We start from the raw sequence: 20,249 nt of genomic DNA, 5'->3' as shown, positions 1-20,249 counted from the left end.
AAACATCTGCAGCTGAGAGATCTCTGCCAGCCATGTCTGACTTCTACCAACTTTGCCCGCAAGAGTATTACTCAGCGGGATGAGTGGGAGACACCCGCCACTTTCCCTTGTCTGAAAAAAAAATGATGATAGTTTCCTTTTGAGGCTTAGGAAATCTACTGCATGTGACCCCAATAATTTCAGGGACCATAACAGATTTGGACAGAGAGTGAGGACTGGAAGAGGTGAAGTCTGGGAGATATGTGAGCAGGGAGAGTCATGGGCAGGGAGACATGCATGAAGAGTTGTGGTTATGGCATGTACAGGCAGGGAAATGCATGGCTGGGGTCGTGTTTCCTGTGTGCAGTCTAGAAAGATGAGGGCAGGGATGGCCCTCTACATTTTTGGGAAAGTGAGGACCAGGGACTGAGAGGTATAGGACAGGGGAGGGAGGTTGAGATAGGTGTGGGTGTGGAGAACTATGGCTAGGGAGAAATACAGGCAGGTAGAGGTAGAGGTACGGTGAGCGAGAGGTACAGACAGAGAAAGGAGACGGCTACGAAAGGTGCAGGCATGTATGATCAGGGGCAGGAAAACGTATTAGCAAGAAGAAGATGAAGCAGGGAGAGGTGCAGGTATAAAGAAGTATGGGCAGGAGGAGGAAAAGTGAAAAGTGAAATGCCTGGCCAAGTAAAGGGGCGTAGATGATAGATGCAGGCTTGGAGAGACGTAGACATAGAGAAGTGTGGGCTGGGTGCAGCCAAGGAGATGTGAGAAGTACATGCAGAGAAAGAAGTGGGCTGAGTGCGGTGTAGGCTGCTGGCAGAGAGCGGGCTAGCCTGGAGGAGGTAAAATATGGGAACAAAATGGGTACAGCCTGATAGAGGTGCAGAAAGATGTGCAGGCTGATGGAGTGCAGAGAGACAGGTGCAGGGCAGTGCTGGCTGACCAGGGTGAGGGTAGGAAAGCATGCGTGCAAGGGAAGATACAGGTAGGGAGAGGTACACCAGGACAGCTGTAAGGACATTTGTAATTATTCTTTGACTTGAGGGAGTGAGAAATGTTTGTAAACTTTTACCCTCTAGCATAATTGTTGATTCAGAGGGTTTGAGGATTGTAACAAGGTGGTCTTGTAAAAAGAAATCCATGAGTAAATGAAGATAACAGGAGCATAGGTTTATTGTACACAGAAAGGTCCCATCCATCCTCCAACTGCCTCTTAGCTCTTCTCAGAGACTTCCTCCTTTCATTCTTACATGACTATTCCATTCCAGATTGGAACACAGTGACTACATTCTGCCTATGCTTGATAATAACATTAATATATACATGTACCTTGGATACTACAAGGATGTTCTGCCACTTTACCAGAAGACTGGAATGAAAAGAAATGCAAGGATTGGAAGGGAAAACCACGGCACAAATAATAAATTAAGACAACCATTTTGGGCATAAAGTAAACAGAATACTTGTTTCTTAGATGCATGGAGTATGCATTAATCTGTGCATAATTATGTAATGGCATTGTGTGCATTGTTGGTGAACATTTACTAGTGTGGATGAGACAAGAATTGACAAAGAAAATTGGTCTGGAATTGGTTGCCAGCCTTTTGACTTTGTTATTGCTCGTTCCGGTTTACTATAATTCTTTTATAAAATGTTGCAGGAGTTCCTGGGCCCTCGCTAATATTTAAGAAAAAATTGAAAATATATTTTTTGGTTTAAAAAAATACACAATGCCATATCAATCCACTGCACTGAGGGAATTTCTTTGTGTGGGTGTGCTCTTTATGTTAGAACAAAATGCCATCACTCACTTGAAGTTAGTCAGTGGAGTAAGTGGCTAACCCATTGTCCCTAAGATTGTGCTGGAGTGGGTGGAAAAAAAATGTGAATACCACAACTGCAGACCAATGGATGAAGAAGACTGGGTATGAGACTCTATAAGTAAGTATAATATATATATTTAACTAAAACAAAAAAGGTCTTAGCTAACGTCAGACCTACAAATGCACTCTTGTGGAGAAATTGTGTACTGAGCAGGGTGAAGTGTTGTTCTTCAAACTGTGTGAAATTTGGTAATAAGAAACTGATGTGTGATGGGAGTTGAGAAGAGCAGGAGGTGGAGAAGTCAAAGGGGACTTGGTGGTGCAATTGCCTACAATGGGAAGCAGACTAGAGGCTTGTGTAATTGGTTGGTTGACCTTCGTCAGCTTGGGAGAAGTGTAGTTCTGTAGTTAATAAGACTCACATTACTCACATTTCACCCCCCACGACCCCTCTCCCTTTGGTTAGCTTGTTATATCCCACAATGAGTGTAAGAACCTATATCAGCCACGGATTCATTCAGTCCCAATAGAACTAGAACTTTCTGGATAAGGAAACCTCACCAACTTCATTGTGGCATGCTTCATCATAAGTAACTTTATCTTGTCTTTGCAAGCTAGTACTGGCTGGGGGGGCCTTCACATTAAGGGAGTCCTTAAAAAGTAATACTGGATAAAAGAAGGGATCCTGAGTTATCAAATTATTTAAAGGCAAACTCAAAAAGATTATTATTGATTCCAGTATCCCAGGTAAGGTTAAAAAGACAAGAGGGTTGCTTGGTGAGTAATACGATTCATACACCCTTATTACATGACAATATGTTTCAGCTTGTAATGTTGCCAGTATGGGCCTTCTTCTGGGTTACTATAGATCCCTACCTAGCTAATACACGTGTTCTTGCATACAGGGCCCTAATGGGAAATATTTTGATACCTCACTGGGTCAAAAGAGCATCACTGGCACAGGCTAAAGGTGAGGGCACTTCTCTGTCAATCTCAAGAATTGTCCAAACAGTAGGTTTTCCCTGAGAGATCGCAGATGAAGTGTCAAACAGTACTAGATTATTTTGAGCTGTTGTTTTAGAATACACTACTGATTTTAGGCTATTCCCTCATGCAAACATTCTCAAATCTAAGAGAGTTCTTTGAAATTGATGGTAAAACTGAATTTCAGAAACGTATTCCTGGCATTCAATTTGCTAAATTCTCGGTGAGAGACACATTCCCGTTCCAGATTACACAGATGTCACCTGATAGTGCTTCCAAATCTTTGTGTCCAATGAAAGTGTTGGTGTAAAAAAAGATATTTTTAATTTCAAAATCTTGGATTTATTAGCATGCTGAATTCAGAGAAAAAGTACTCCCCATGGAAGTTGCAAAAAATCCCCTTTGATTTTGAAGTAATTTCTTGTTAATGTCATGAAGCACAATCAATAACAAATTCTTGAGGGGTCAGGAAATCCCAATTATGATCTGAGAGCAGGGAAATGATCACCCATAAGGTGATTAATTTTTCTGTGGGATACTTTCATAGAGCCGGTCTATATTGATAAGTAACTCTGTTATGGGCAAATCTGCTTCCTTACAAAATGTTAAGCATCTCCTTTGTGTCTTTTAGAAACAAGGACATTTGTTCAACCAGGTGTCTTATGAACCAGTCACAGAATTGCAATAATGGTTCTAATGCCGAACCAGAGATTATGGGTTTCCAGAAGGTGGCTGCTGCAGTTTATGAATCTTGGTGAGGATATATTTTGTTTTCATAATCCAACTCTTTCATTTTGCCTCTCCCACCCTGAACACAATTTCCTACACTACCTCTAGAGTCAGATCCATAGATAACATCTTGTAGTTCCTCTCATCATTGATGAGTTTCATGCACTAATTAATCTACATGTCATTAGGCATTATCACTACTGCTCCTCCTTTATCAACAGGTATAATTATTATGATAGATTGTTGTCTTGATAGTTCATGGGATGCTATTCTCTCATCATTTGATTGATGGTTCTGGTACTGTTTGGTTGTTGTGCCTTTTAAGGAGTTGATCTCTTTTGTCACTTCTTGTTCAAATGCCAGGAGTTCTGGTAGCATGTTGTGAATTGGTGGTGTGTAAATTCATGTAATCTTCAGACTTGCATTAATGGGTTCATTAGTAACTGATTCCTTTTCTGCAAAAATTACCTTTGAGGGTATTTTGCAGAACAATTCAGAAAATTTGTTGTGCATTCTGAATTAATCACCTTTTGGTGTCGGAACGGAGACTAGGCTCTTGGTCAAGAGCTTTATCTTGGTTTCAGTAAGTGTAATTTTGTTAAGGTTAAGGACAACATTCATTTCTTTCTTACCCAAGGCTGTGGGACTCTGGACATCACTTTGCCTGTTCCTTGGTTGGCCTCTTCCCAATTAGCTTTTTGAACTTTACCTTATCGTTTGGTAACTTAACTTAGAGAACTCCTTCCCTTTAGTTTATACCTTTCACCAAACATTACTGCTGAATCAGAGGAATTGCTGCTCCTTGATGAGCTGTCAGACTTTTCTAGATTATTTGGTTCGTAATCCTCCTTTCAATAGGGGTAGATTGCTTCAAGGAGAACCTCTAAGTCTTTATGGAATTTAGGTTTTTCAGAGGGAAGAAATTCTTTCAACTCCGTAATTCCCTTGTTGGTTACCTCCAACTTCTTTTTGAATGTGGGTCTTAAGTGAACATTCATTTGTTTTTATTTTGATCAAAAGGGCATTAGGGATTCTCTTGGATGTCATGATGATAAGAAAGGGCATTAGAGATTTTCTTGGCTGTCTTGATAAGAAACAGCCAGTCCCTTGAGCATTTCCAAGCTATGAGGGACCAACCTTTTAGAAAATCCTGATCTTCAAGGAAAATCCTCAGTTTATTGGTAATAATAAAGACTCAGGGGAAGCATTACTGCTCAAATATTGAGTCATAATTGTCCCATATAAGAAGGTTTTGAACTGAGGTTTTTTTATTTTTTTTATTTAGAGAGTTCAAAGAGTGCTTTCCACTACCCTATTTGCAGAAATGTTTCAGGGGAGAGCTACTAAAACTGACAAGACAATTTTGTCTGTAATAACGAGCCACTAAACTATTGGCTTTGTCAATGCTTTTTTTGCTTTACATTCCAAGTTGGCTAATATAATGAGAAGCAAAACACTGACCCATGTTTTATTTGTAAACAATAATAATACAGGGCAAGAACATTCCTAGATGGCCACCCACGGGTGTGCCTGCACTGGTGGCCATTTTTGACTGGTTTATGTTATACTTTACACTTCTATAAAACAAAGTTCCAAAATGGCCACTCACATGCAAATACAGAGGTGACATCTAGGAAATGGTTTGCCATAAACTACAAAAAAATACAAACAATGATTAGAGCCTCTAGGCTCTCACATAAATGAAAAGTAAAAAACAAAATGACATTTACATTATCTCACCAGCCCTGGCACTAAAGGGGCTATTTTATGGAGGATGTACACATTCTGCACAAGCAAACTTCTGACACTCACAGATGGGTGGTCAATGTCTGACCCATTGCCCCGTGTTGTAGAGGGCAAAAGAAAAGTGAGAAAGAGGATTTAAAAGACCAGTGGTTGAAGACCAATTGATCAAAAGCCCCTATCTATGTGCTTATCATTATTATTAATATTAGGAGTAGTAAAACAACAAGGTTTTAGGTTCAGGTTTTTATTAAAGATTTAGGTCTTACATCGAGATCTACAGTATATAAAATCAATTCAATACAAATTCATAAAAGAACTCAAAAATGTAAAAAGTTTTCCACACATTAATTCATTCACTGGACAATTTAACAAATCCATAGCAGCCTTTGCAGTTCTCACTACATTTCTTTTATAAAACGGTTTTAAAAGTCTCTGTTGTGGTACCATTAAAGCTGGGAAGACAAAAAAAAAACATGCTTAATCGTCTGTATACCTATTTGACATAAATTATAAATCTTTCATCCCTAGGAACACCCCATCAGGCATCAATTAAAATCTTTACCAGCAAACAATTCATCCTAAAAACCAACATGCACCTTTGCACCCTATGCTCATGTTCCAATTTAAATATGCCTGTGGAGTAGCCGGTTAACATGAGTGAATCACATTAATAAACAAGGTTTACTGTTACAAATATTCATATCATGCAGTATAGAATCATTATTCATATAACACTTTAAAAATGATTTAAGATAAACATAACTCATATTCTGATTGTCTAATTCAGACAATGTAAAGTGAATTTCCACAACTATGAAACCCCTTAAGGTATTAGCGTTAGCATGTAAAATACAATTATACTATCTCAAGATAGCTGCTCATCGTCTTATATACGTACTCATCAAACCAAATTCTAATCTTTAGCACTTCCACAGAGGCCATGGAATTTAAAGTACATATAGTACAGAGTAGCTTACTTTCCACCTTATGCATAAAATGCCAACAGCTAACGTTAATCATCTTGGCAGCATAAAGAAGAGTGGAGGGAACTTTCAGTGTATACATTGTTAAAAGATATTTAAAGTGCATATAGCCTGTTGCCCGATAAAGTGCCTTTAGTGCATTTCCGTTGGCATAACCCTTATTTGAAATATGGGCAATATGATCCTTTTCTGCCAAATTGGCTGAAATAATTCTGCTCAAATAAGGGTATGATTTTACTACCTCCAAGGGAATGTTTTTAAAGGACCAATTATCCCTCGGGCAACCTTTTACAGAGCATCTCATAACTTTAATCTTATTTATATTAACCTTTAGAAACTGAGAATCAGAATAAATGGACAAAGCATTGAGATGATTCTGAAGGCCTTTAGGTGTCAGATCCAATAAAACAATATGATATGCACAGAGCAAAGTCTCCAAGGAGTAACCACCTAATTTTGAGGCATCGCCACCAATCTTACTCAACACCAAGGGTATATCTGCCATATATAAAGAAAAAAGAAAAGGTGACAATAGGCACCCCTGTTTAAGCCCATTACAAGATTGTCTGTGTCATGCCCCACCTACGCCCTAAAATGACATCACACCAAGTGCCTGTATGAAGGGCAATAATAGGTTTTAAGAGACCCCCCAGGAATGCCCATGGCATACAAATTCTTCGGAAGAATCTGTCTGTCCATGCAATCAAAAGATGTTGAAAAATCTATAAAAGCCACGTGGACAGGCATTTTCCTTCATTTCACATATTTTTCCAACAGCAGATGGATCACAGTTATATTATCTAGAGTTGAATGACCCACTCTATACCCAGCCTGTTCCAGCGGAATGATATTTTTATCTTCTTCCCATTTTAACATTTAAGAAGCATCTGGCAAAAATGTTTCCTTTAGCATCTAAGAAGGTAATCTGCCTATATTTACACAGAGAGTTTATAGAGCCCTTCTTATGGAGTGGAAGTATAATACTCCCCCTCCATGAGCTTGGGACCATCCCAGTATAATTACTTTAAAAAGTGCAGATAAATAAGTCGCCCGACAATCCATATCTAATTTTATAATAGAAATAGGCAATTGATCTGGTCCTCTGGCCCCCGTATTTCTTGCAGCCTTAAGGTGGAGCAACGCTTCCTGTCGCGAAGGGGGCAAATAGGAAATAATTTTCTCAGCTACCCATTCATCTTGGGGCTTTTTAATATAACCATCAGAGGACTGAGAATTCCTGGTGTGTAAAGACTGCCATTCCACGCTAGTTGTAGTATTTATGTTTAACTCAACAGGAGAGCCAGTATTTTCCCCTACAATTTTCCAAAAAGCTTTTGTATTGTTACTCTTTACTGCCTCAGTTAACTTGATCCAGATATCATCACAGCTACCCCTTTTTTATTTTTAACCATCTAGTCCTTCTTTTTGAACATGCAATCCAGGTGGAATGATGGACAAATTCCCTTCTTTGTAAATGATTAGTAAGCTTATTGAAAGTGAACCTTTCATTAAAATTACTAGACTACTTTAAATATTCCTTCCTGATGGTACCTTCCGTGGTTGGTACTCTACACACTAATTTCCCCATATACTCCTCAAATACATGAATCAGTAACCAACTTGAGGAGGACATAGTATAACAACAACAATAATAATATTATTAGTAGTAGTAGTAATAATAATAATAATAATAATAATAATAATAAACAACACTTTGGTAAAACAGTCAATGCTGTCTCAACGTCCAGACCGGTATACTTCATGATCTATTGGAGAACGTGATGGGGAGAGGCAGAGTTTCACAAAGCCTTTGATATTTAAAATGTGTTCATTTTTTATTAACAATGCACCAAACAAATGCCAGAGGGGAGCTTCTAGGGGCTGCAAGCGGTACAAATGAATCCTATAATTAACAAGACTGTAACAATAACAATCACATGAGGCAACTACAAAGGAAAATTCAATAGAAAGAGAAATTGAGGGTTACCATAGCAAGAAAAGGTAAATCTGGAGACTTTGGGCTTAATTTATATGTTGACAAAGAGGGAACACCATTGCAATGGCTGCGGTGTTCCCTCCCCGCCACACAGTGGTCAGCCACTCGATTTACATGTGACCGGACCATAGGTTTAATCATGGCACAGACTACTCTTGCGATTAAACCCCTCCAATGGCCATGTGGAGTAAGAGACATCAAAGACAGACCTCTAATTCCGCCCACCTGATTTAGATGGGCTGAAATAAAAATCTGTTTTGACGGCCTGTTACCGCCAGGTAAACCCTGGCAGTAAGTAGGAGTGAAATCTTCTAGCTGCTCCCCTCACCATGGGAGGGGATTCCCTTGGCGAGGGGAGTACTGTCTTTTTCATTTTCAAAAAGGAAATCCTGCTTTGAGATTTTCTTTTTGAAAAGAAAAAAGAAAAATGTTTGGTGCAGGGCTCCGTCATGTTGACATAGCCCTGCACGACTGTGATGCCAGTTCCTGCCAAATGCTTTAGAAATTACTGCCACCTTGGCGGTCATTTCTAAATTAGTCGACTGGAATCTCTGTCAGGGCAACAGAGTAATTTACTTTATTGCCCTGGTGAAGAATCGGACCTCCAGCCTAAATATACATCTGGCACTAAGGCCCTGAGTATTTAAGGACGGGGAAAAGATTCGTTTCTTACCCCATCGCATAGATACTGATGCTGTGGTGTGTGATATTTGCTCAGATCAATAATTTGATACTGTGGCTGAGGTATTTTATGCTAAATTTTGGCAACTTTGACCTACCCACACTTATCATAAGAAAGTTGCAAAGATGCAGTGTTTAACCATCCTTGAAATTTTGGAGAGCGCTATTTACGTCAATCCCCTCCCCCCACCTTAAACATGACCTAAGTTGGCTCTCCAGAGGAAATGATGAAATCACAGCCTAGCTCATACACGTTCACAGTTAATGAATGCTCTTTTTTCAACCCTGTATTGCTGTGTACTTATAGTGTGTCATGGAGCTCTGAGGAGCCTATAATGAAGCCACTTGGCACCACACAATATAACTTAAAGTGACAAAGGTATAGTTTAAGACTTTGGCCCGATGAAAGTTCTGATCTTGGTCCTGTTCCAACTAATTGCCCTATAGGCTGACACTATAGTGAGCAGTGATGCAGCAAAGCAGTGTTATGGGAGTAAATGTCACCTACCGCTGCACAGGCACTGTTAAATATTACTTACAGCAGCCTTTACAGCACCATGATTTAAATGACTATGACGTTTGCAGCTGATAATTATTATGAGAAAGGTGAACAGCTGAAGTGTAGAGTCATAAATACTGATGTGTTCACATTGTGTAACTTGGGCCACTGCTCTGATGTACAAAGTTTTCCATTCTAGGCATGTGTGTCATCCTGAAAGAGGTGGGCAGTGAAGCATCATCAGACATGGCGCATCATTTGATTTTGTACAGTCAGAAAACGTAATAACCTTTGCCAATGCCGTTCAGTGGGCTTCTTTTAGATAGCCAACGAAGGGAGTTGATTAAGAAGTAGTTGGTTATGAAGATATAATTTAAAATTCACATCCAAGGCCACCACTTTAAAAATTGAAATAGTCTCAGTGACCATGAACTGAATTTCCCTCGTCTTGACGGATAGGCAATGAGGGACATGCCCCTTTCTGTCGCCCAATGTCCCTGCCTTTGGTAGCACTGCATTCAGCACTAGCGGCTCAAAACAGACCTTTATCCAGACCCCAAATAAATCGACAATTTCTCCCATAAGGTTGACTTTAACATTTGAGGCAACTTTTTGACTTTTTAAAAATTAATAAAGAATTTTAGGAATAGTCAAGAGAGTTTACATAAATTGCAGAATCCTTGAGTATTCACGTTTACAAAGTCCCACAAATAGAATTATAATGTACACAAATCTTCATGTGTACATGGAAGGAAAATGTGCATTTGCATGTAAAGCTTATCTTTGTTTTTCAACGAGGAAGGTATTTTTCCTTACGGAGAAATCACTTTCTTTACAATCCCATGGATTTTGAGGGAGAGGGGCTTTCTATACCCACCTCAACCTGCAAATGCACCTAATCATACCTTGTCTGAAGTAAAGAGAGGGAACCTACCAGTACATTCTCACCAGTTTGTGAACATTCACAACACTCCATAAACCCTGGTTTTATGAATGCAAAAATTCCACAACATTGGTAAATTCTGTATGTAAATGCCACCTTTCTGGGATCTGTAAATCAAGAATGTAAGCTGACCATATGAAATGATTTTGCGAGTCCTGGTATGTGGCCAATATCTTTTAAGAATCGGTCATTATATTCCAGGCTTGGGATTAATCTACCGGGTCAGTACAACGGCTTTTCAATTTCATTTGCTGAATATTCCACAACCACGTTAGATAGAAGACACTCCTATACTTCTTCATTTACGCTACTGCCCCACACCCTTGCTCCACAACATGCTTATAAATGTTTTTTTTTTTAGAGCCACACTTACTCTAGAATACGTTTTCAATGTAAGGTTATGTTTTATGCAAGTTTTTGTGGCATATGTTTTATCACTCGTTAACCCTTGCAGCGCCAGTATAGTTCGATTCCTTCAGATCCCGTTTGCAAGGATTCCAGTCCAGACTGTGATCTAATGTTGTTTGTGATGTGTTGTACGTAGCATGTGAATACTTGAAGTTTTGTTCCTGATAGCGAGAAATATTATAATATAATTATGTGTAGCCTACGGTCTAGCCTGGACACTTGGGCCCTGATTCCAAATTACCAGATGCCATTGATCGTGCCTGATAAAATCTGACTAAAATGGGATAAACAGCACCTATTTCAGGTTTTTGGGGAATAAGTTTGGGATTGTGGTGCTTAATGAACCAAAATTCATGTGATGGTAAATACCATACTGTTTTCCTCTTTTAAATTTTAGCAGGTTGCACCTGCTGAAATGCAATGGAGAGCGAGTATTTACCAAACCTGCAAATTACCTGGTATGGTAAGTACCATCTAACTCAGAATTCACATCACTTCGCTACCAACACAGAATCAGGACCTATTATACAAACTGGATTATCTGGCTTGTGCATTGTCAAGCAGATGTGTATGTGTGTGAACTAACTGGGCGTATTGGGTGGTCCTCAGGAGCCCTGATAATATCTCCCATAAATGAGAGAAAAAAAGTGATCAACTAGTCTCCCTGGTGGGGGCGTGGCCAAGATGCAACCGGAGTGGCAGCATATTTTGGAGCTCCGCACCCGGCCAAAAGTAATCTCCTGTATCCAGGTGATCTCCTGCTCTCCTGGCAGATCGCCGCGAACCCTGTCGTCCCTGGGCCACCCCGGAAAGTGTTGGACCGCGGTGGGGTGCAACCGGAGGCAGAAACGATGCCCAGTCTGCGGTGTGGCGGGGCCGAGGCTGTGCGGCCCACGGTGGAGTCGTGCTCCAGCCATGGTGTGTGCATCTGTAAACGCCGCTAGTGCTGGACGGGTTCGGGAGGTGTATGACCCGTCGCTGACGGTAGCTGAACGGGCACGAGGGCCTGCGCCTGGGTGGATGACGGTTCTGAGCAGTGAAGCAGCGCCTCAGTGGCACTTTTCGGGCAGATGAGGAGCGTGGTGTTTGGTGAGGTCCGAGCTGCCTGATTGGGGACTGGAGGGCCGGGGCAGTGATCTGAAGCTGGGAGGCCCACCCCAGCGGCTGGGGGACTGGTACTCATACCCTGGCATAGTGGCTTGGTGGACCATGGGAGAGATCCAATCAGAATTAGATTGCAGGGCCCAATAAATGGACCAAGCCTTGGGACCGGCCTGGTCGCGACCCTCAGTTTGTGCTGCAACAAGGGGGCGACGGTTGGTGACATCTTCTCCACACCTCCTTGATAGTGAAGCTGTATCGCGCCTGTGATACTTTGTAAGTACACTGTACCATGGCCTTGCAGACACAAGTTATACCAGGTCATCACCACGCTGAAAGGAGCAGGCCTTAATCAGCCCTATATAATAGTGCTAAATCTGTGCGGGGACAGGGACCACTCTGGGATTAGTGGCTGCCTGTGGGGATGCTTGCTACCACCCCCCTGATAAACACAGTTTGCGCCACGCTATCTGGTGTGCCAGTGGACGGGCAACCCCCGGGGGCCTCCCCAACATTTGGTGGTCGGATGGGCAAGCCAAAGTCTGCTAGGACATCTGCGGCAACTATGGACATGTCAGAAACCCCACCTACGGGCCTGGACGTAACCTCCGAGGCATTACAACAAATGGAAGCCACGCTACACAATCACACATCGCAATTCAAAAAGGTACTACAGGCCATATTGGACACCAAAACCACCTTCGAAGCAAAGATCGATGCTTAACACTTGATGTTAACTTACTACAAGCCGACCATTGCACATTGACCGAGAGAGACACGGAAACGGAGAAAGAAGTGGCTGTGTTAAATCCCACCATGAAGGAACTTCAAGAGAAGATGTTACTGTCACTAATCATGCTTAGAGAGAAGGGAAGGGGGCGCAATCACAGTTCTGGGGGTGATGTTGTACCTCCAGAGGGGGCGCGGACAGGTCTTGTTTGGTCGGATGCGGACCAGAATCCTTGGGATCCATCACTGACTCACATTACTACACAGACATGACTACACAGACACAAGCACATACACCACGCTACAATGTGGTCACATGGAACGTAAGGGGAATGGCCACACCACGAAAGCGACAGCGTATACACGCATCCCTGAAGCGCCACCTAGTGCATATAGCTATGCTGCAGGAAACACACTTGTCAGAGTCCACCCTAGGTAGAATACGCTCTAGCTGGAAAGGTCAAACCTTTGGTACCACCTCCTCATCATTCGCCCGGGGCGTGGGAACTTGGATTGCCCCCGGAGTGCCTTACGTAGTTGACAACACACAAGTAGACCGCAACGGTAGATATGTAATAACCGAGGGCTATCTTGACGGTGCACCATTGTCCCTCGTAGCACTATACACACCCAACACTAATCAGAGAGGTTTTTTACATACGACGACAGCTGGGCTGCTTCGAGATCCTGCTGCGGAGAGCCTATGGGGGGTGACTTCAACTGTGTCCTTGACGTTCATCTTGACCGCTCCTTCCCCCCACTGCTGACTGCTCTGAGTAGACATATGTCTCACGAGTTTGAGGCCTGGAGAGAGAAGAATGGCCTATGTGACAAATGGCAAATGGGACATCCAACAGAGCGTGAATACTCCTTTTACTCTCCCGTCCACGACCTGCACACCAGAATAGATCTGATTCTGGCACCATCAACAGTGGTGCATAAGGTTCACGGCCCTGATTACCTAGCACGCACTGCGTCAGCTCACTGCCCGTTACGTGGGTTTTAGGTTTTGGCCGCCCGAACACATGGATACCTACATGGCGCTTACAAGTGGAGGCATTATCTGACCCCCTTTCTGCGAAGAGCTCGCCCATTGCTTATCCACTTACTTCTCGCACAATAATAACACGACGACGCACCGGGCGTCAGAATAGGATGCACATAAAGTGGTGGTACGTGGCCACTGTATGCCCGATTCTGTGGGGGTCTGGCGGGTACTGGTTCGGGAGCTAGCTGAACTGGAGTCTCAAATGTGGGCAGTGGAGGTTGCTGCGGCTAGGGCAGGGGTGCCACCCGTGGAGCATGGTTCCTTGTAGGCCAGACATAAGGAAGCGGACGCTAGATTAGGCAAACATGATTATAGGCAATAACATGACATTACAATACGCGGAGGGAGACAGATCGGGCCACCTGCCGACTTTGCTGGCCCGAGATGCCCCCCAGCATTCACCCATAGGGGCAATCAGGATGGACCTTGGCGAGATAGTGAATACCCAAGCGGCGATTAATGAAGCTTTCTATGCCTACTATCAGGAACTAGGCGCGTCCCTCCACCACCCCCAAAAGGGCGAGTAGCTAGCTTCCTAGACTTTCTCTCCCTGAGTCGCCTGCAGCTGGAGCACCTTCTGCTTGGAGGAGATACGTCTAGCACTGACCAAGGTAACCCGAAATAAGGCGCCTGGCACAGATGGCTTGCCAATAGAGTATTATGCAACACAGGCCAGCCACCTCTTGCAGCCCATGCTTAATGTGTTTAATGAAGCGCACCACCGTGGGTGACTACTGGGTTCTTTATGTAAGGCCCTAATAGCAGTGCTCCCGAAGCCGGGCCGAGATCCTCTTGATGTTAGGTCATATCGCCCTCTCTCCCTGATGAACACGGATTGTAAAGTGCTGGGGAAAATACAAGCCAATAGACTCCTCCCATTTATTCCACAACTGATCCATGAAGATCAGTCCAGATTTAGACCGGGCAGAAACACCTTCATGGAAAATCAGGAGCCTCCTCCACATATTGCACAACAATTAGGAGACCTACCACCGTGGAGTAGCCATATCGTTAGACATAGAGAAGGCATTCGATAGAAGCTGGGACTTCTTCATTAAAAACGCTTGGCGCAATGGGATTTGGCAAAGGTTATATAGCATGGATCACGACATTATACTCTAGCTCATTGGCTCGAGTTAAGACGGGGCAAATTATCTCGGACCCATTCCCCATACACAGGGGCATCAGACAGGGGCGCCCGCTATCTCCCCTACTGTTCGCCATAGCTATAGAGCCCCTGGCAGCCAGTCTTCGCAAATATGCACGGCAGCAGGGCATTCTGGAGCTACACACACACCACATTATGGGGGTCATTCTGACCCTGGCGGTCATGGACCGCCAGGGCCAACGACCGCGGGAGCACCGCCAACAGGCTGGCGGTGCTCCCATGGCATTCTGACCGCGGCGGTACAGCCGCGGTCAGATACGGGAAACCGGCGGTGTACCGCCGGTTTCCCGCTGCCCAAGGGAATCCTCCATGGCGGCTCTGCAAGCAGCGCCGCCATGGGGATTCCGACCCCCTTACTGCCAGCCTTGTTCCGGCGGTTTTGACCGCCAGAACCTGGCTGGCGGTAACGGGTGTCATGGGGCCCCTGGGGGCCCCTGCAGTGCCCATGCCAAAGGCATGGGCACTGCAGGGGACCCCTAACAGGGCCCCACCAAGATTTTCAGTGTCTGCCACGCAGACACTGAAAATCGCGATGGGTGCAACTGCACCCATCGCACCCCTTCCACTCCGCCAGCTCCATTCGGAGCCGGCATCCTCATGGAAGGGGGTTTCCCGCTGGGCTGGCGGGCGGCTTTCTGGCGGTCGCCCGCCAGCCCAGCGGGAAACTCAGAATTACCGCAGTGGTCTTTTGACCGCACAGCGGTAGTCTGCCGGCGGGACTTTGGCGGGCGGCCTCTGCCGCCCGCCAAAGTCAGAATGACCCCCTATATCCCTATATGCAGATGACACCTTGATTTACTTGCGAGACCACGCAATCTCTATGCCGGGGGTAATGTACACGTTGGATGCCTTTGCGGACATTTCTGGCTTGCGAGTATACTGATCTAAATCCTGTATTTTCCCCTTAACTCCTGTCCCCCTGGATCTCCAATCGGACCTACCAGAGTACCACTTACCATGGTGTCATACCACCTTTAAGTATCTGGGAATACAGGTGTATCATTCGATGGAGGACATTAGAGAGGGCAACATAGAGTTCACCGTTCTATACGGGGTTCGCTCCCCTTTTGGAGATCTCTCCCTTTATCACCCATGGGCAGAGTAGCTATACCCAAAATGCTCATCCTTCCTCGATTAGTATACTACTTTGCAGTGCTACCGGTTGTTCTCCCTCGCTCATTCTTGAAGTCCCTACAGAGTGTAACAACTGATTTATTATGGGGAAAAGACAGACGCCGCGTAGCATTAACCACAACCCAACACACACAGGATGATGTGGGTTTAGGTATGCCTAACTTTGAAATGTATTACGCGGCCGCCCAGCTGCAATGGCCTGTCGGTTGGGTAGGGGAACATCACAAAGCAGAGACAAAAGTGATGATGGACACACTTGCACCGACACCATTACTAGCCTGGTTATTGGAAAAGACATGCCCCACACATCGTGGTAACGTCATATTGGACACTGCTAAGACATGCTGGCTACGCTATGTCCATGGAAGGGGTCCTAATGCACTATACTCACCTCTGATCCCACTGTTGCATTTGACTAGAGCCCGTGACCTGTTAGTGCACCACAACATGGCAGGAAGCGGGTCTAGAGAAAGTGAGTGGTTTTTACTCGGATGCTACACTGTTAACATTTGGCAAACTGACGGAGAACACAGGGATTCATGCTGGCGCCTTTCTGACATATTGCACAATACGGCACTCACTGCATATCACGTGGGACACAGGAGATGACGAACCCCAGACGTCACAGATTCTCAAGCTGATCCTCTCTATTAGGATCACCAAAAGAGTGATATCACAGTTATACTCTATGTTTTTGTCGGAGGCCTGCCCGAGTTTGGAACACACACGATCTTGCTGGGATGCAGTACTCCCTGCTCCCCTGTTGCAGTCGGCTTGGAAAGCAGCTCTCTCTACCGTTAAGAGTGTTTCTCAGACCCGAGGCTCTGTTACACCCAATTTAACTACTTACACCACTCCTACTTACCCCCCTCCCGGATAAAACACGTTTCCTGCATCGGACCCCGGGTGCCCTTGATGCGCGGAACCAATAGTGGATTTCTATCATATGGTATGGGATTGCCCACCATTGGCGACGGCTTGGCAATGCATCACTGAAACGGTTGCGGAAATTACTGACCATGTTCTGACGCCAGACCCGGAATCCTGCTTGCGTTGACTGTGACGCCGCACCAAAGGGGACAAACAACTACATAGATTTATTGATCTGGCCTTCATAACTTTTAAACGTTTAATAGCAACCCACTGGAAGGCTCCACATGCCCCTAGTTAAACCAAGTGGCTGCATGACCTGCTTCAGAGGTCCTATGCAGAGGCCCAAACTCTGCGGCTTTTACAGTTCAGAGGGTTGGCAGTTGGAGGCTTTGAAATTTGGGGTGCCTTTATTGTACACATTGAAGCTAAAAATGACACACATCCACCCTGAATACCCCGAAGCCATCGCCACACTAGACAGACACAAAATCCCTCTGCTCTTGGAGTTTTCAACACCCTGTTGGTGTGAATTCTTCAGCTCCCTTGGGGTGCGCCACACCACTGCTCCTGCGTCCACCTGCATGATGCTATTAGGAATTCCTCACCCGCCCCAGTCATTTGTGATGTATACTGTATCACTCTACCAGCAATGCCACTCAGCACTGCTCAGCATACTCAGAGGACAAAAAATTATAGGTTAATTCACCATAGCGCGATTGCTCCTAGAATCAAATGATGGCATCCCACCCTTGCAAATTACACTGAAACACTAACTCTCGTTATGTGGCACAGTTAAATGTTGTTCTTTCAATTGCACTTTTTTTTTATTAGTATAACCCTTATCTCTGTAACTACACCTTTCACTTGTTGCTGCATGTGAGCATTTCGCTCTAAGTGACCGTATCAAAACCAATAAAGAGATTAAAAAAAAAAACTACTCTCCCTGCTGTAGTCACATAACACAAAAACATGGATGAAATATATTACTGGATTTTCCACCTTCAAATAGGATCCCTCATTCGTTTTTTTTAATGAAGCCCTCACCCACATCATAGTGGCATGCTTCATCATTGGGCAACTACAACAGTTCCTGTACCATTGGTGGGTACAATAGGGAACTAGAGTAGAGATTTTAGGGATAAGGTGCACTACTGCCTACAAGCAATATCCAATCTATTTCATTTTTTCTAAGGTTCCTTCTGGCAGGATTGCAAGCAGAATAAGATGGTCTATGTGTGATTATTACCCTACCATCTAGATGTCTTCAACATGTTTCGTCCTTACTCCTGCCCTGAAGGGTCTACGGCATTCACCAGGAGTAGAGATCCCTATACTGTTAGCGTAATTTACAACAGGAAAAATGCCCATGTTAGTGTTGTCAAAACCATGTTGTCAAAACCATTCTTCATTATTAGTCACAGAAATGTAATGATACTCTTGTTTCTGTTGGGCTTCCTAAAGATTTTCTCCAATAATTGGGTCTAATTCTCCTAACCTGGGGAGACACGCGAGCATTGCCTTGTGGTCACACATTCATCCAGAGCTGCTGTAACAATCATGTGTTTCCCTCCACTGATGCACACCGATGGTACAGGAGGTGTTGTAGCTGCCCAATGGTAAAGCGTGCCACTATAATGTGGATGACGGCTTTTCTAAAAAACAAATAAGGGATCCTATTTGAAGGTGACAAACCTAGTAATACATTCCATCAACTTTTTGTGTTACCTGAGGCCTGGTAATAATCTGTCTTTTGTGGACAATGGTTAAAGTTAGACGTTCTGTTTAGATGTTTACTACTGCACGATGGTCATTGCTGACTGTATGGATGAATGTTGCTGTGGGCACTTTAGTATCCATCCAAGTGGTAAATGTGTGCCTCTGTGAGATGTACAGTTTAATAGGTTGTGTTGGAAGTGTCTATCTGTTGTTCTTTAGAGGAAAGTGCTGTTGGGAGTAAATTGATACTTAACTATGGAAATTGTTTGTATTGCTTGTTTTGTTTGTACAGAGCTCTGTCTAATGTGTTGTGCATGAGATAGTGTTAGTCTCGAGTACTTCTGGGGCCCCGTGACAATCTTTTAAGGCATTTCAGAGCTGGATGAATAGAAATTGAAAAAAAAACAGAAGACCTAATAATTCTCATCCACTGATTGTGGCTGGCCACCAATAACAGTAAGCTGAATTCAGTGGCATCATCTGAAACCATTTGGGCTGGGTTTGCTGTCTCATTACACAGATAGTGGATGTCAATCAACATCAACCATCAACCTGCACCAACTTTTGCCAGTGATAGATTTCACCTTACAATGTCCATCACTCATGCAACAGTCGACAAAAGGTAGGTGGAATGAGGTGAGCTATTTCTATCCACCTGCAGACTTCCTTTGTCATTGGAAATTTCAACTGGTTAGCATTAGAATATCTTACCAAAACTCCTACAAACCTCAATATTTCTCTCTCGTATAAAGCTGCTCACCACCAATAATGTGCAACGGTGTATTTTGTTCAAATTGTAGCACGGCCACATTTGCTAACTAACATACAATTAAATACAGTTCCTCGGAGAAAGAGATTTGCCACAAGTACATCATACTTGTACAGTTCACACACAGTTTGGATCTTTAAAAAACAACTGTTCATGTAAAAGTGTACATTACATGTCAGTTTATTAGCATGCTGTCCATTTGCAGGTTTCACGTGGCAAATTTCACCTAAAATTATTTGAAAAAATATAAAAGATGATATTTGAACCTGCCCTGTGAACTCTGCATAACCTTTCCAATGTGATGCACTTCTAAGCACTTCCCACATCATGTACATTTGTATGTGATGGAGATGGGAAAACAGAGGCTGGCAGGCGGCCAAGGTGAAGCCCCACTCTGCTGAATGGTCATGTTCAGGTCTTTTTTATCTGTCTTCATATTTTCCAGCCTTTTATTTGCAATGCCAACCGCCTGGATAGATAGGAACCGACGGAAAGCAGCTGGGACTCAGCACTCAGTCCGACTACCAATTGGACGTGGCCTGACAAGATACGTCACAAGTGTATCCCTATCAGAGCAGGTCAGACAGAGGCCGAGCGATCAATATTGGGTCCCCAAAGCTTCAGTCACTGGTCTCCTGTCCCACCCCTAGGGTGATGAAACCAATCAGTACCAGTTTCTGAGAAATACATAAAGCGGTCCTCCTCAGGGAAGATAAATGATTGCAGACATTGGACAGCTGCCATTTTCCCACACAAGCGCTGCTGTTTTGTCATCCTTATTGGGCCATAACACCGAGCATTCTTTTTCCATTTCAGAAGTTAAAGCCAATTTGTCACTGTCTGGCTTGGGAAAGATGCAGTGTATTAAAACGATTGTGAAAGAAGCCCTTCGCTTGCACGTTTGCAAAGCAGAAATAACACAGCCGTCCAAGCA

The 20,249-nt window shown here is 43.8% G+C and overlaps 1 protein-coding gene across 4 annotated transcripts in view; it reads right to left on the bottom strand.

Moving 5' to 3' along the window:
* The window catches only part of STARD13 (StAR related lipid transfer domain containing 13), a 769,773-nt gene that overhangs the window by 167,986 nt on the left and 581,538 nt on the right, over positions 1-20,249 (bottom strand). The window lies entirely within an intron of this gene.

This window comes from Pleurodeles waltl, chromosome 8 (genome assembly GCF_031143425.1).
Source record: "Pleurodeles waltl isolate 20211129_DDA chromosome 8, aPleWal1.hap1.20221129, whole genome shotgun sequence".
In the NCBI taxonomy this organism is placed as follows: Eukaryota; Metazoa; Chordata; class Amphibia; order Caudata; family Salamandridae; genus Pleurodeles; species Pleurodeles waltl.
The sequence above is the reverse complement of the archived record's forward strand: the minus strand, read 5'-3'. Positions and strand labels throughout refer to the sequence as shown.